Source organism: Panthera tigris, chromosome B3 (genome assembly GCF_018350195.1).
Source record: "Panthera tigris isolate Pti1 chromosome B3, P.tigris_Pti1_mat1.1, whole genome shotgun sequence".
Classification (NCBI taxonomy): domain Eukaryota; kingdom Metazoa; phylum Chordata; class Mammalia; order Carnivora; family Felidae; genus Panthera; species Panthera tigris.
The window spans coordinates 46,642,073-46,659,789 of NC_056665.1; the positions used below are offsets into that span (position 1 = coordinate 46,642,073).

At 42.3% G+C, this 17,717-nt stretch overlaps 1 long non-coding RNA gene across 3 annotated transcripts in view; it reads left to right on the plus strand.

Annotated features, from left to right (window-relative positions):
* The window catches only part of LOC122239464, a 75,543-nt gene that overhangs the window by 8,240 nt on the left and 49,586 nt on the right, over positions 1–17,717 (plus strand). For all 3 annotated transcript variants that reach the window (XR_006218619.1, XR_006218620.1, XR_006218618.1), the window contains exons 2-3: positions 10,130–10,315; positions 13,458–13,544. This is a non-coding gene — a long non-coding RNA (uncharacterized LOC122239464). The remainder of the gene's footprint in view (positions 1–10,129; positions 10,316–13,457; positions 13,545–17,717) is intronic.

A 17,717-nucleotide genomic window follows, 5' to 3' on the forward strand; every position in this document is an offset into this window, starting at 1 on the left:
CCACCCAGGCGCCCCACTTCTGTTTTTTAACTAGCCCTCCAACTCCACTGCACTGCAGTGTGATCAGAGGCTATGGGAACCCACCATCCAGGACAGAAGGCTGACTTGGAAAGCAGCCTGCTGAATTTGAAATGAACTCCCTAACAAAGGGCTACAGACCCAGGGACAGAATCCCCACCTGGGCAAAATGGACACTGAAGTCAGACACTCATTGCTCCGCTTCCTACCAGCTTTGTGAATCTCGGCCAGTTATGTGATACCTCTGACTCTTGGTTTTTTCATTTGTAAAATGGAGAAAATTATGCTTCTCACTGGTGTTTTGCAACTATTAAGTGAGATGAGGAAGTAACATTCCTAAAGTGTCCAGATAAAATGCATGATAATATGGTAGGGGTAGTTCTTATTAGTCTGTTCATGGGGTGTACTTTTTTGTAAATCACATTCCCGTTAGTAAGGCCTTGTCAAGGAAAAACCAGTGCCAGTGCCCTCCACCAGACTTTCCCAAAGGGTGCTGTAGGCTAATTTTGTTCCCTTGGAAGTTTCTGGAAACTTGGCAGTTGTAGAGAGGATGGGATAAGCTCATACTCCTCTTCTCAAAAAGTACTGTAATTCAGCGTCTCCTTGTCCATCCCCTGGTTATTGGTCTGGAACAGAGCCAGCAAATACCCTATCTTCATTCCAGGTAGTGAGGGAGAGACTCAGACCATCACTGTGTCTTATAGTTATAATAAACCAAAGCAGACACACTCACAGTTAAATCTAACACTGAGCATGGAGGGCAGGTAGCCTTCTTCCTCCCAACATTCCTCTAATAAACTCAGATTCCCCAAAATTAAGTGCATTGCCAAGGAATTTCAAGGCACACAAAGGTGAAGCTCGGTATTTGCAAAGAAGAAATTACTTTTAGCTTGTTTTCCTAAAAAAAAAAAAAAAAAAAAAAAAAAGGTTTTTGCTTGAATCTTTTCATCTCTGTCTGGACCACTGTGTTACAAAAATACAAAATTGTCAGAGTTTCAACTGTATTTCTTTGGGTCAGATTTTAGTAGGAAAAAAGAGGTATGTTTGGAGCCAGAGGGCAGTCAGCTACAGGCAGGGTGACAGGAGCTTAGATCTTAGATGCTAAGACTCTAGTTTTATGTTCCATCCACAGCACATAAAGGAAATCCAGCTGATACAGCCTTTTCTCCCTTTCCCATGTATAAGGAAAGAGTTTCCAGAGTGATTATCAAAAACGCAGAAGCAACAGAATTTGGATAATACTGATACAGTCTTTCTCTCTAGAAGGCCATGTTGCAGGATAGTAAATGTTGCAGAAGGGGGTCATACCAGGCCTATTCTTGACTTTGCTCCATGAGACCTTGAGCAAACTGATTTCTCAGAATTTCCCATCTCTCGTCTATAAAACAAAGACTAAAATAATCTCCATTCAACCTGCCATAGTGATTATGGTGAGGGTCAAATGAGTTAATGTATGTGAAATGTTGATGTGCCCTAGAAATATACCCTCAACCCTCTCTTCCTTGATCTGTAGTTCCTGCATGTCAGCTGTCACCAATACAGTGATGGAATGCTGAATGGATCATTGATTGTATTTCCCACTAATAGGACTGTCTTCTTGGGTTTTCCAAAGTTCTCTTATGGCCAACAAATTGAAAACTGAACCCATTACATCATCACCCACACACCTACCCAAACCTGCTTCACATGCCTGTGATGGATCCAGGTTTCAGTTTGACGGATGGGTCTTGAATAGACCTGGTGCCCACTCAGCTGCTGGAAGCCTTTCTCACAACAGACTTCTCCAGTCTCCCCAGAAGGAACCTGGGCAGTCATTACCTTGAAGATACCCAGATTCTCTAAAAGTAATGCTTGGACTTGGAAGGTGGAATTAAATTTTTTGCCTCTTGTTTCATAAAAGATAAGGGTTCTGGATTTGAGGAAAACCAATTAAAAACTGACAGGCCGATCAAAACTATGTGGGTTGTCCTACTCTACTATCTTACAATTCCATGTGATAAGGGACAAAGAACAGTGCTGAACATAGAAATCTCTTGGACATTTGAGTTTGACTGTCTAACTGGGGTGAGCAGAGCCAGATAGAAAATCATGCCATTTCAGGAAAATAATGTAAGATGTTTGAGGCAGGAACTTTGCTTACTCCCCTACTGAATTTCCTGTACTTAAAGCCATGTCAAGAACACAGTAGGCAATCAGAAAATGTTTTTTGAATGAACAGAGAAGAGTAATGTGTTCAAAGAGGATCTCTAGGCCCATGAGCAATGGTGCAGCCCTGATTTTCATGCATGCTGCACTCCATCCTGTGATCAGGGCTGGTGATATTCTCATGGGCTGCATAAATGTTGAATCCATTTTGAAAATTACTTTCAAACTCCTACATAAACTCTGATTTCTATGGTTGGACAGTATTCAAGTTTCAAATTCCCCCCCCCCGTAAGCCATATAATTTTCATTTCTTAATGTTTATTTTCTGTTTTAAGTAGTTAGTTCAAAAATAATGGTGACCAGTTATTCTTTGCCTCTCCAGAAGATAATCAAGAGCCAACAGACAAGCTGAATGTTGACATTTATATTGAGAATTAGGAGAGAAATATTTTTACTAATGTTATGAATGGTGAACTGTGGAATGAGTTGCTTAATCTGGTGGCCTCGACAAAACATAAACTCTGTAATCATTGGTATAGGCTAACTTGGGTAGGAATTGTGCCTGATGAAAAGATGCAGGGGTGGAGTGGGGAGGGCATTTGCATGGCAAGTGTGATGGCACTGCAGCTCTTATAGCCATAGCAGTCATCACTAATAGACAGCAGCACTCTTCCTGCTAACCTCAGGCGATCCTTGCTATTAACGCGGGGTTTCAGGTAGCCATAACCAATTGATCACAGAGTGGCATGGGAGATTTATCCTTTTAACACATATTTACTGAATGCTGGCCATATGCCTGGACTGCAGATTTGCAGAGACTAAAACAGGCAAAAATGTCTATCCTTCTAGAGATTACATTACAGTGGGGAGCAGGAGAGGAGTCAGTAATTAAGATAAGTAAGTAAAATATGTAGTATATTAGGTGGTAATAAGGGCAGTGGAGAAAAATACCAAGAAAGAGGGACAGAATGTTGAGAAGAGAGGGGTTACATTGTTAAATAGGGTAGCCAGGTGTTTCAGTTATCTTTTTCTGAGGAGCAAATTATCCCAAAATTGAGTGGCTTAAAACAACATCTGTTATTTCACAACTTTTGTGGGTCATAAAATCACGTGCAGCTTAGCTGGGTGGTTCTGGGTTGGAGTCTATAACAAGGCTGCGATTAAGATGTCAGCTGGCCTGCAGTCATCTGAAGGCTTGAATGGAACTGGAAAATCCCCTTGCAATATACCTTACTCTCATGGGTTTGGCAGGAGGCCTCAGACACTTGCTGGCTCTGGAAGAAACAGACCTTAGCTCCTCACCTTATAGGCCTCCACCTTGCTGCTTGTGTCTCCTCTCAACATGGTAACTGGCTTCCCCCAGAATGAATGACCCAAGAGGGCAACATGGAAGCCAATGTGTCTTTTGCAACCTAGCCTGGTCATATTCTTTCATTTCTACTACATTCTATTGGTAGATGATCCGTGTGGGAGGAGACCATGCCATAGCATGATGCCAGGAGGCAGCTATCATTGGCACCATCTTGGAGCCTGGATATCCTAGCAAGGAAGATGGAAAAGAGAAATTTGAAGGAGGTGAGAGATTGAGTATGAAAATAACTGGGAGGCAGAACCTCCAGGCAGTGAGAATAACAAATGTAGAGACTCTGTTGCAGGGACTGGCTTGCTACAGTCAAAGAATAGCAAGTAAGCCAGGATGCCTAGAGTGGAAGGGGGGGGTGGTGGTAGGAGGTGAGGTCAGTCAGGGCCATAACAAAGAGCCAGATTATGGGAGACCTTGTAGCTACCGTAAGGACTTTGGTTTTTATCCGATGCTCCAGTTACCTTTGTTGTGTAACAAACCACCTCAAAATGTAGTTTCATAAAATAATCATTTTATGATGCATGTGTGGGTTAGGAATTCAGACAGGGCATTATAAGGATGGATTGTTTGTGTTCCATGATTTCCCACAGTGTTTGGGGCACTTAGAATCTAGAAAGATTCAAAGGCTGGTCTAGCCTTGAAAGTTACTTTTATGACTTTTGCCATAGTCATAAGCCTGTCCAGATTCAAGAGAGATAATACAAATCCCATTTCTCTAAAGTCATGTTATAAGAAGAGCCTGTGGGATAGAAAATACTGGTATAGCCATCTTTGAAAAATATAATCTGCCACACTCTGTACAATGAAAAACCATTGTATTATTTTGAGCAGAGTAACATGATATGAATCACATTTAAACAGGATCTTTCTGGAGGCACCTGAGTGGCTCAGTCAAACATTCGACTTCGGCTCAGGTCATGGTCTTGCAGTTTGTGGGTTCAAGCCCCGTATCAGGCTCTGTGCTGACAGCTCAGAGCCTGGAGCCTGCTTCTGATTCTGTGTCTCCCTCTCTCTGCCCCTCCCCCACTCATGCTCTTTCTCTCTCTCTCAAAAATGCATAAATGTTAAAAAATTTAAAAAAAAACACAGTATCTTTCTGGTTGCTATATTGAGAAAAGACTGAAAAGGGGATGAGAGTAGAAGCAGGAAGACAAATGAAGAAGCTATTACAACGGTCCTGGCAAGAGATGATGAAGGCTTGGATGAGGGGTACGGTGGATGTGTTTCAAAAGAGAGAAATAGGTTGGACATAAAATGTTATAATACAGATATTGAAAATTATGAAGTAGAGTGAGATCATCAAGAGTATAGACAGACAAAAGAGGAATTCTAGGAACTGAGCCCAGAGACACACCAATATTGTGGTGTTGGAGGAGATCAAGAGGTGGTAACTCTAGAGACTGAAGAAGAATGGCCAGTGAGGTAAGGAAATGTGTTGCCCTGGTAGCCGATAAAGAGATTTTTTTTCAAGGAGTTATGAGTGAGCAACTTGTTAACTATTGACTCATCAAGGAAGATGGAACTGAGAATTTCCATCGGATCTATCAACATGGAGGCCATTGGTTATTCTGATGGAACAATTTTAGTGGAGTGGTGGGGTGAAGGCCTGATTGGAAGGGAGGCAAGATTGGAAGGGATGGAAGTATAGTTGTGCTATTTGAGGAATTTGAGGAATTTTGCTGTAAAGGGAAGGAGGGAAGTAGCTCGAGAGGGAAATGATGTCAGGAGAAATAGAGTTTCCATACATATTGTCATTTGTATTAGAGTGGAGATGAAGAAAGAGGTTGGGAGCAAAGGCTCAGGAATCACATTTCCTCATTTTGAATCTTGACTCCACATCTTACTATTTGTGGGAACTTAGGCAAGTCACCTCACTTATCTGTGCCTCAGTTTCATCTGCCACAGGCAGATTACAATAGTACCTCCTTATAAGGTTGTTAAGAATGAGTGAGTTGCTTCATGTAGAGCATTTGAAACAGTTCTTCTTATGTGATGTGCACTCATATAAGTGGTAGCCATGTTGATAATGATGATGTGATGGACTAGCCACATTTCCACACCTCTCAGGAACACCTGGAACACCAGAGGAGAGAAGTTTAAGGCTCTACTGATGTAAAAGCTGCTGGCATAGTCTTTATTCCCTACATTGAATGTGGTTGACCTAGAAATGAGCTTGAAACTGAGCCTAGGGTTGACCCAGAAAGAGACATGAGGCTGGGTGGCAGGTACTGGCAATTCTGTTGGTCTATCCACTCAGTGCTAAAGACATACACATTTTCTTTCTTTCTTTCTTTCTTTCTTTCTTTCTTTCTTTCTTTCTTTCTTCTTCTTCTTTTTCTTTTTCTTCTTCTTCTTCTTCTTATTCTTCTTTTTTTTTTTTTTTGGATTAAGTACTGCTCAAGGGACAATAGTTTCATGGCAGAACATTTTGTTTATATCTCATTTCCTGAGGATCCTCCTTGGAAGAAGGGATTTGATTCTCTGCTATTTTGTCTTAGGTAGTGGGGTAGATGCTCATGGTAAGACTCAAAAAATAATTGTTTTTTTCCTTTTTAAATCCAGCTACAATTTTATCTGATGGCCTTTAACAAGTGTGGATTCCTCAAGTGAAAGGGCATTGAGGCAGAGAAGAGTCAACAATTTCCATCAAAAAGTCTTAACTGCCTGAGAGATTTTTCAAAAATTATTGTTGGATTCCTACTGAATCCATCTTAGATCACTTTGCAAATGTTGCAATAGTTGTTTTTAAACAAATATCTTTCCCACTTCAATTTCCTAACCTGACTTCTCACTTCAAAAAATACAAACTTAAAAAAAAAAAGACAAAACTTATATTCATTGACCTACAAGTTAAAACAAAAAATCTCTATACAATTTGTCACCCAAACTGGGACTCTTGTGATTGAAAGGAAACAATCTTAATTATTATACAAGGACAATAGATGTAAAATGAGTTTGTCCTGGGTAATCAGAATATATGCAAGGGAAATCAGAATAATTAGATCTTCCAAATTATACATATCCAGCTTTCAGGAGGAAGAAGTCTCCCCACAGAGGAAAATTGTACATTTAATTTAACTCCACTAAAGTAAGTTTTAGTTGATTTAGGATCTCCAGATCATTAAAAACTCACTTCAGAAATCACTGAAAAGATCTTTTGTTGATACCTTCCATTTTTTCCTGCTCAGAGAATCCTGAACAAGTATTCAGACTTTAGATGTTTTAGACCAGGAGGAGTGGTTCACTGTTCATTAATAGGACCTCCTCCATAGAACTGGTCCTCAGAGCTTATGTCCTTCTAAACATTAACAATATCTTCATTCTAGGCCTGAATTTGGAGGTGCATTATCTGGACCTAGGGGCTGTCCATCAATAAGAAGGAGGTGGGGGGGATGTGGGTGCTTCCTGTTTGAAGATCGCCTTGACTTCAGTGTGTTTTACCATTGAGATTGAGTGCTCTTTCCTTCTGATTTTTAACCTCTTGAACCAACTGAGCAAAACCTGGCTCATGATGTGAACTTTTGAATGGATGTATAACCTCATCCTGATAAAAGATCTCTTTCCCCTTGTTGCCATTATAAAGGCTTTCAACAGGTAAAATACTTCCACCAAGTACAAAAGCTGACAGAAGAAGCCTGCACTATCACAGTGCCCATTGTGATTTACTCATTGGACCTGGCCACTCCTAAGCCTGGCCTAGGCTGTCTTGGACGTCTTGTTATAGCATTTCCTGTTAGGCTACAGCAGAGAAAGGTGGTTTGCGAGCTTCAAGGCAGGGACATTCACGTGAAATAAGACAGTATATTAATGACATTAATAATATAGTGATTGATAAGCTCCAAGACAATTAAGGTTGCCCACTGATTCCTGGATTTCATTAGACACTATTAATAGCTCTCCATTCCTCTGCTATGACAGTCCCACATAGCTGAGATCCTCAGAAAAGTAAAGGAAACAAATTCACCTGGGAAGTCTTCAACATTTCAACAATTGAAAACTCATTTCGAATCTTTGCTTATTCCAGCCTACCTTGATCTTACCTATCCAGACAATAATCTAAAATAGTGCTATTCAAGGTGTCATGGTCCATGGACCACCTACATCAAATTTCCTGGGCTACTAAGGAATTGTTAAAAAAGAACAATTCCCAGGATCCTACTGTATCAGTCTTTGGCATTGGTGTTCAGGATTATATTTCACAGAAGCTCTCCAAATGACTTTTATACACATTTAACATTGAACAACCATTAACCTAGAACTGTAGCAGTGGTTCTCAACCTTGGTTGCACATGAGAGTTACCTGAAGAAGTTCTAAAAATCCCAAATGCTCAGACCACTCCCTGGCCCAATCAAATCAAAATGTCTGGGACATGGAATCCATCTTTTGAGCTTCCCAGATGATACCAGTGTGCAACCAAGGTTGAGAATCATAGCAGATCCATCATTCTCAGAAGATGGCAAGGCTTCCCTCTCATGGGGATCACATCTATGAAAGTGACTGTGGTCAAGACCAATTCTCCTGTGTGAATGCGGGAACTGAGGGCTATCTAGGCAGGTGATACTCAAAGCATGGTCTGCAGACCACTGTCGATTCACTAATTCTTTTATTACTGGTCCTCAAGAAAGTTGTACAATCATGTGAAACAATCATATTTTTAAGGGTTTTTTTTTTTGGTTTTTAGCTTTTGGGTTTTTTTTGGTTTTGGGGTTTTTTTGTAGTAAGACTTTCCTTATGAAGTAAGCAATACATTTATATACATTCTGATACAAGTGACTTATCTCATCATAGACCAGTAACAACTAGTCTGTGGATGGGCGCTTTAAGCAGCCCTGGTCTAAGCCAGCTGTCCAGGCATGAAGATAGAACCTCAAGGGTCCTCATGGCAATACAGCCCAGCCATTGACGCTTGGAATAGCTGAGACCAAGCTGGAAATTCAGCCCCACCATGGAAAGTGTGCTGCATTCTCAGAATGCTGATGCATTGTCCACAGGGATAATCTTCTAGTCCAAAAGAGGCTCAGCTGGAATCTTTCAGGAAGCCTAAACACAAGGGGACAGGCTTGATCAAAATGCTGTGGTCCCAAACTCACAAACTAGGTGCCTCATAGCTCATCACCCAGCATGGACAACAGAAAGTTGGCAAAAATGCTTGACCAAGGGCCAGAGGACCCCACAGGTGGTTTTAGGGCCTCAGAGCACAGAAACAAAGCACTGTCTCAGCTACAAGAGACAGAAAAATCAACCTAAACTTAACACAGAAAAATAATTTTTTAGCTTATGTCAGGCTATTCCCACTTAGTGGCTAATATGGCGGCCAGCATATTTACCATCTGACATCTCCCAGATTAGCAACCATAGCAGAATAGCCATACCTGTTTCCCAATGGTTCCAGCAAAAGTACTGGGACTGACCCTTATTGAGCCAGACTGTGTCATGGCCCTATCTCTAAATCATTCATAACTTTAGACATATTAAAGTCATGTGGTCATCACTGGATCTGGGAAGTGTGGTAAATCCCACCTGAACCACATGGATTGAGATTAAATAAGAGGTGGATCCACCAAAGGACAATTGATAATCTAGCAATAGAAAGGGGAGTGGATGATGGGCAGGCAAAGAAAATAGCTGCCTCAATGAAAGCTTCTCAGAATCTCTGGCTTATATGCTACAAAGAGTCCTGAACCCACATTCCAGCACCAACATGCCTCCCTGACCAGCCCCACTAGTTTGTAGAGACATGTGGAGGCCCCCAAGCCAATGACCAGCCTCAGGAACCATGGCACTCACTTTTGTCCCCCATTTGCTTTAGTGATGTCATTCATAATAGACTTTTTAGGGATTTGTTCTTGTTACTTCTCCAATTCCAAGCACAATTGTCTAATTTTTTCATTCATTCACTCATCCATTCATGAATTCATTAGACAAATATTTATACTGAGTGCTCATGATGTTGTCAGTTAGAGATACCCAAATAGATAAGGCATATTGCCTTCTTTCAATACTTGCTGCCTTAGTAATTCCCCTTGGATTCAACTTCCTTTTATTTCTGAGTTTCTCTCTCCTCTCAGTCCTGGAGCAGAAACCTAGGGGGGAAAACTGAAAGCTTCATAGGGGGTCTCTCTGGTAAGAATGTGAAAAATCCTGTCCCCTAGATTCTCTTCAGCCAAAAATGAGATTGTCTGTGCTGTTAAATAAAATCCCTTCCCATAAGTTTTCTAAGGAAATGTAACCTGGATCTGGAAACAGTGACTCCTTCTCAAGACTGGTTAGCCACGCATGACTTACAACTCCCTGTTAAATGAAATTTCAGAAATTATATTGGAAAAAGGTCCACATACTCAGACAAAATACGGCATTTAAAAAATGTTTATTTATTTATTTTGAGAGAGAGAGAGAGAAAGAGATACCAAGCATGAGTGAGCGGGGGAAGGGCAGAGAGAGAGGGAGAGAGAAAATTCCAGACAGGCTCCGTGCTGAGACCTCAGATCCTGACACGGGCTCGATCTCATGATCTGTGTGTGAGATCATGACCTGAGCCAAGATTTGGACCCTTAACTGACTGAACCACCCAAGCATCCTAATATGATATCTTAAAATTTTAGACCCATGCAGGATCTGGGGACAAGGATTATATCTACGACCTTCTCCAAATTTCTGTATTTGACTTGAGATGGCACAGTAGATGGCAATGAAATCACTTAGCAAGCAGGCAGTGGAGACTGCAACCTGAGGGGTGGCCCCACATCTACAGATCAGCAGTGGAGGGAAGCCTGAGGAGGGGACAGAAGGTAAGACTGTGCTGGCTGCTAAAGGAACTGGGATGGGACATTGTTAGGACCAGAAATCCACTCCATTCTGCTTATCAATTTGGCTGCAAGTTGGCAACTGCACTGGAAAAGGGGTCCCTGGGAACCCTAGGGGAGTTAGTGCCCCCATTTCCACTGTGACCTAGTTGGAAACCACCTTGGTTAAAGCCAGTGCCCTAAGCTATGGGCAAAATGCTTACCCTGTTAATAGGGTGTCATTTGTCTGAATTTGTCCAGGATAGTTCCAGTTTGAGCCTGCTATACTGCAATAGCTGTCAGTGGTGTCTTTTGCTATTAGAAGAGTCCTACAGCCCCCTTACTACCAGTCTTCAGCATGAATTTCCTCAGCGTGAGCAATGTGGCAAGTACATGTCTGCACCCACCCCAGCATCTGGCACCAAGCCTGCCATAAGTTAGGCGCCCAGGAAATGCAGGTTGGGTAAATGAATGAATGCATGAATTTGGTTTAGCACATGGTAATTCACAAAGCAATGCAATTCACTTTACATCTGGTCTGCCTACTGAGGCTGCCTATTTGGAGGTTCTTCTTATTACCTCTGCCTACCCTTCAAACTTGTCAAGAAGTGAGATTGTGATACCAGAAGGCCAGGACTTGGGGTGAGATGTGCTGAAACTCACTGAAACCAGCCAATGATCCACCCAGAGTGTGTACATGGCAAGAGGTAAAAATCCCAGCGTGGGGGGCTCGGCACTACTGAGGAGGACCCCCTTTGGTTGTGTGGATACATTATGGGAAGCTAAGGAAGAAACATTTTCTGGACTCTAGAGAGAGCAGTTTTGTAAAAAGGGGTGTCAGGGGAGAAGGGGAAGCAGGAGGTTGTGCAGATGTGAGGGAAAACCAGAGAGAGAATTACTGTAAAAAAAAAAAAATCTTTGTTAAGTAGCAAAACCAGCAGCTGGACCAGATTAGCTGTTCCCTTCTCTTTCCTATTTTTGGACTTGGAAAGAAAATGTGCAAAATAATTCCTGTTTTGGAGAAAAGTAGAAAAGGAGGCTGGGGGTGATGGGGATGGGCACGGATGATGAGTCTGTGGACCAAGCCAGAGAAGCAGAAAGAACCGAGGGGCTGCACAGCTAGGGGGCTCCACTCTTCCCTGGGGGACACGGGGGCACCAGCACTGCTTTCTCTTCCTCCCTGGGGAATGTGAGGGACCAGGTCTCTGCCAGACAAGTGCCAAACCTGTTGTTCTCATGGGGCGCAGCTGAGGCCAGGCACACACCCGACAGCCAGGGACACAACCTTAGGATCACAGCATTTCTACTGTCCCCAAATCTACTTTCCCAGCCACAAAGTGCACAAGGTTCTCCTGCCCTGATCTTGACTCTTGTCAAAGTCTCTCAGCTTCCTGAATGAGTACTAACTCCCACACAGTGTAGATAACCAGTAAGGGCATGGGCTCTCCCTGCAGGAAGTCACCTCCAATGGCGACACCTCAGATCTCTCTGAGGGGACCAACAGGGAACACATTTCAGGGGTGACAAAGCCTTGCTACTCTCTTGCACTATTGAAGGGAATGTGAATTGATACAAATATTTTGGAAGCTGGTGGCAGTATTTACTACAATCTATGCTCTCTGGGCCAGTAATTCCATTCCTGCTGAAGAGGAGTAAGTATGTACATGCTCAGCAAAATGCATGTACCAGAATGTTCAGCATTCTTTATAATAGTCCCAAATCGGAAACTACCCAAATGCCCATCAAACAAGTAGACTTGTTATATAAATAATACTTTATTCACATATGAGAATGAATCATTCATAACCATGGCTGGATCGCACAAATGCAATGATGAGCCAAAGAAGCTGGGCCCAAAAAAGGACCCAGATTTCTGATTCCATTTACATAAAGTACAAAACAGGTGAAACAGTGGATGCCCTTAGAAGTTGGCATAATAGTCACCCTTGGAAAGGGGGTATTGACTGGAAGAGCTCTCTGGGGAGCTGGTAGCAATCTCTGTGGTCACTACATAGGTGTGGGGAGTGTGTAAAATTTCATAGAGCTGTTCAATTATGGGAATATTTTTCTGAATATTTGTTGTGTTTCAATATAAAAGGTTTAAAGGCCTCCCAAGGCCCTCTGGAGTTGTACCATGTGAAATGGCCGGACTTAAGGTGGGTTCCAGATAGACAGTTTTCCCTATAATCAACAGAAGCTGATTTGTTGCCACGGCAACCCCTTGCCCTGGTCCTGCCCTTGGCAAGCCACAGACATGTGTGATCTCCTGATACCTTCATGTCCCCCTGAGTATTTGTTTCTGGGCTAAGCATGTGCCCTTTCTCAAGCCCACTCAATGGGATAAGGTTTTTATTCTAGAAATGCCAGGTGTAAAGACCACTCTCCTCTTTGGGAGAGACCTTAAATTGGTCTTGTCAGCTGGTCAGAGTTTTTGTTTGTTTTCCGTTTTCCCTCAGCACTCACTGGAGACAATGCTCCAGCTTCTAGCCATCCACCAGAAACTGGAGGGGTCAACTTCTTGATCAAGCAGCAAGTTGTGGACCCCCCAGCTGTCTCAGTTCCTTAGAACAAGGTGGGGGCCAAGAGGGACTGGCCCATCACCACAGCCAAGCCTCAAGGCTGGGCCTGGAAATCAGTTCACCATGGGTGGTGGTGGTGGTGGTGGTGGGTGTTCTGACACTTTCAGTCCTTCCCCTGGGTTTCATACTGTATTACCTCATTGAATTAAGGGGTCGGTGCCTCTCCAGGCAGGAAGCAAGCATAATTCTTGCGCTGAAAGTGACTTTTCATTGAATCTTATAAGCTTGGTCAGGGAAAAAGCACTCAGACCTTAGTGTGGTGGCTCTGAGGACTGAGACAGCAGCCATACTTGGTTGAGCCCATTTGCTTCCCAGAAAAAGGAAAAATAATGAATTTCTTGGCGAATGTTAGCAAGGTCTTCAGGTTCGAGAAGGGAATCTGGCCAATAGTTTCCTAAAATGATTTTTATATTCACTATTTTATTTGGTTGTTTTCTTCGAATAATCCAAATTGGAATGACTTGATCGCTGACCTATTAGGACAACCGATTTCTCATGGCTCCACTCTGCATTAGGCTGAGTCACAAGTCACTTAAAACATGCTTAAGTTGATTACTTTTTTTTAACAGATAAAACAGCTTCTTTATACAGAACTTTTAATAGAAAGAAGAGTGACAACACAGCGCTGGCATGTCAACAAAAGAACACTTTGATAGGTAAGACAAGGCCATTGAGTAGAAATTATACTTTGCCAACTCTTGACTGTTGTAGATTTTGTTATATAACCATCACTCACTGTCCTCTAGACAGGGGACCCCCTTGTTCCAAAATTATTTTGATTTCAAGATGGCGATGACAAACCATTAAACCAAGTCTGGAGCCCTATGTGACTGTGGAGGTTATGTACAGCCTGTGAGGCGGGTCCTGGGTACAGAAAGACTGCCTGGATGTTCCTTTAAGGTTGAGAACCAGTCAAAATTATTGGTAGCTTACACAACCATAGAAATTCCTGGAAAACTGAGGTGCCTGGGTGGCTCAGTCGGTTAAGCTGCCGACTCTTGATTTTGGCTCAGGCCATGATCTCACAGTTTGTGAGATCGAGTCCCCATGTCAGGCTTTGTGCTGACAGCGTGAAGCCTGCTTGGGCTTCCCTCTTACCCTCTCTCTCTCTGCCCCTCCCCCATTTGCTCATGTGCACTGTGAGAGCATCTGCGTGCTCTCTCTCTCTCTCCCAAAAATAAATGAATAAACATTTTTTTAAAAAAATTTCTGGAAAAATCAATATAATCAACCGGAGAATAAAACTATTAGAACCAATAAGATAGTTCAGCAAGTTGACTGGATACAAGATTGAAACAAGAGTATAAACAAGTGGAGAGAGCAGAGATGGAGCATGGACTTATAAAAGGGAGGTCTCTTAGAGCTGCTCCTATCTTGCTACAGGCACTTGGAGGGGTGGGAGGGCTCTAGCTCCTTTGTATCCCTTGCCCAGAGAGGACCTCAATGTGGTTCTTGGAAATTATACTTTGTACCTTCTGGAGTTTGGGGCATCTTTACACTGGGTCTGCACAGGGCTGATGGATCTCCAGACAAGAGGCTTAGTGTCTGTGGCTACAGGGTGAAGTGGGATCAGAAGGCTGACGGGGAGAGACCTGTCTTCCTGCTGGTGGCAGGTCTTGTGCCATCATCATAAGGCACAGAATGATGGGGGAAAGAGGTGCAAACTGGGATGGGAATGTTTTGTTTAGGGTCATTTAAAAAGAGATCCAACCCAGGAGGATCACCAGGAAACAGGTATTTCACGTAGAAACTTCTGTGTGGAGAAGATCCTGATGTAGGTCAGGAGATCTTACACTATCTCAAGTCTATACTTCAAATGCTGTGTTCACAAATGCTGTGTAGAGTCAGAAATGCAGGACATAATCCAGGCTCTGCCACATTGCAGCTCTGTGAATCTGTTCAAATCCCTTGACCTCTACAAGCAAGAGTTTTCCGCTCTGTGGGTTTGATGTTATTCTCATAACAATATCAACTCCCCAGGACTGGTGACAAATAATGTAATGATTATCTCTGATAGTCACTGCACATGGATTGTAATGACAAAGCCTTTCTATTTGTGCCCTTTAATTTCTTTAAGTTTATTGTGTGGGACTAGTTCTTCTCTGCTCCTGGATGAAATGTAGGACAAGTCTCCGGAGTTTTTGTGGTCTCTTTCAGGTAATAAAAGTAGTCTCAGCTCAATAATTCATATTTTCCGTCCAGTGAAAAATTAGACTTTACACATCATCCACAGTTTGGGATTCTGCATGTTCACAGCCTGGGCTTGGAACAAGGTGGAGGCCAAGATTAGGAGTTTGAGTTCCTGAGCTCTGATCCCGGTCTTGGCCCTCCCGATCTTGGGAATTCATGGTTTTTCGCCCCTGTAAGATCAAAGCATGAGAGTGGGGAAAGGCGGCAGGAAAAATGTGACTTGTTTGACACAGGGATCTCTGGTCTCCGTGGTTCTCAGGGGGACAGTGAGTTTCTTCAGGAATAGCCCCCCTCTCTGCCTCCAAACTGAGAAAAGCATCTGAAGTTTCTCCATTCAGTGTAACACATGCTGTATGTTTGCATAGATAACCTTTATTAAATCAAGAAGGCTCTTTTTCTACTCTAGGGTCTAAGCAATTGTTTTAAAAGTAACACTTGAATCACTGCTTTTTCTGGTAGCTTAAGATATCATGTGTTTTCTGTTGTTCAGTCTATTAACAGGGAAAATTACATTGATAAAATTTTTGGTGTCAAACCATTTTCATAAACTACTTAATCATGATGCATTTAAAAAAATAATTCAGTATCTGATTTGGTAAGCTAAAACTTTTATTTTGATTTTCACATTTATGTTCATAAGTGAAATGGGCCTATAATTTCCTGCTCATATTGTTTTTATCTGAGTTTTAATTAAAATACACTGATCTCATAGAAAAAACAGGACAAATTTTTTGTTGTTTCTGTTTTCTGATACAGTCTATTTAAGATTAAAATTAACTATTTCTTGAGAGTTTGGTAGAACTTACCTGTAAAACCATCTGGGCCTGGATTTCTGGGGTAGAAGGGAGATTTAACTCTTATTTTAATCTCTTAATACTTACTAGTCAAGTCCAATTCTTTATTTTTTTTCTGGTGCTGATTTTGCCATTTTGTGTTATCTTGGGTACTTGTGTGTGTCACTAAAGTTTAAAATATATGCATGCATAGCATCTCATAATACCTTTTTAAAGAACAGTTTTATTGAGATGTAATTCACATAACATGATATGGACCCTTTGTTATGTGTATGATTCAGTGATCATTCACAGACTGGTGCTACCACTGCCACTGGCTAATTCAAAACATTTTTGTCATCCCAGAAAGAAATCTCATGCTCATTAGCAGTTCTTCACCACTGTCTCCCACCCACCCTGCCCCCTCCCCAGCCCCTGGTAATGGTGAATGTACTAGAAAGTACATTCTACGTATTATGTAATCCAAATCTCTATGGATTTTCCTGTTCTAGATGTTTCATATAAACAAAGTCATACAGTATGTGCCTTTTTTGTGTCTAGCTTTTTAAACTTACCATAAAGTTTTAAGGCTCTTCCATATTATAGAATTTATCACAATGTCATTCCCTTATATGGTTGCATAATGTCCCCTCATATGGATATGCCACGTTTTCGTTCGCCATTCTTCATTTGATGGACACTTGGTTTGTTTCCATTTTTGGCTGTTGTGACTCATACTACTGTGGACATAATTATTAGTAAACAGTTGCTGTCTTGAGCTCTCAGCAGGATGTCTGAGCCATGGGGCCTATTCCCTAAGATCCAACCCCCAGCTCCCTCTGAGCACAGAACGAAAGGGTTCATGTCAGGCAGGGCAGGGAGCTCCCAGATCTCTACCACAGGACTGTGGTCAACGTATGTACTGACTGGAGGGACCCAAGCACTTCTGGCTGGTAAGTATTTTAAATATCAGCCTTGGGTTTCTCAGTTGGATCATTCAACTGCTTCATGTTACATTTGAGGAAACTGAGATCCAGAAGAATTAAACCATTTATTCATAATCGCACACATAATTCATTCAGAATCACACGTCAAATAAGTGACAAATTCAAGATTAGAAATGATGACTCCGTCTAACGTTCCGCCCACCCCAATCAGAGATAAATCAAATCAAGATGAAGACCTGTCAGCAAAACCCAACAGTTGCTGCTTTCTGATTTATGTCAAAATGTGGGCACGTTAGATTCTAAAAAGATTTCTTTTCCAGAAAGATAAAACATTTAAAAAAAAAAAAAAAGGACCAAAAAATGTGAGTACACTCACAGGTCTATCAGTGCCAGAAGTAGGTAAACAAAATTTTTGTAAATAAACATTCCAGTCCCTCTATCACATAGCGTTGGTCATCTTTATCCTGAAGAGAGCCAGACAGCTGCATTCTGTGCTGGCCTGCCACATCCTATGAGAGCCCAGAAAGTCCATCTGAAGCAAATGCTTTCTGGAGCATTTTGTTTGCATCGGGCTCTGGTCCTCCCGCACGTCTGTACACAGGCTCCCGCATTTGCTGAGTTGAGGCCAAGGTCTGGGGTCTTGAATATAAGAGCTTCTTAAGGCTGCAGCATCTGCTGAAGAGTTTGTTTTTGTTGTGCTGTTTCATGTGGATGGCTCTGTGCCAGCCCTGCCCAAGGAAATGTATAGGAGCAGAAAGTAGGCAGGGATGTGCTGGGAGCACTGGGGGCAAAAGCCAAGAAGTCCTGCTGGGACGCTGCCCTGGCACAGCGTTTCCCCATCTCCCTCTGCCATTTGCCTTCCTCACCTTTGCTGCACCCTCTCTTTCCCGGGGTCTCTACCTTCTCCCGGCAGCTGTGT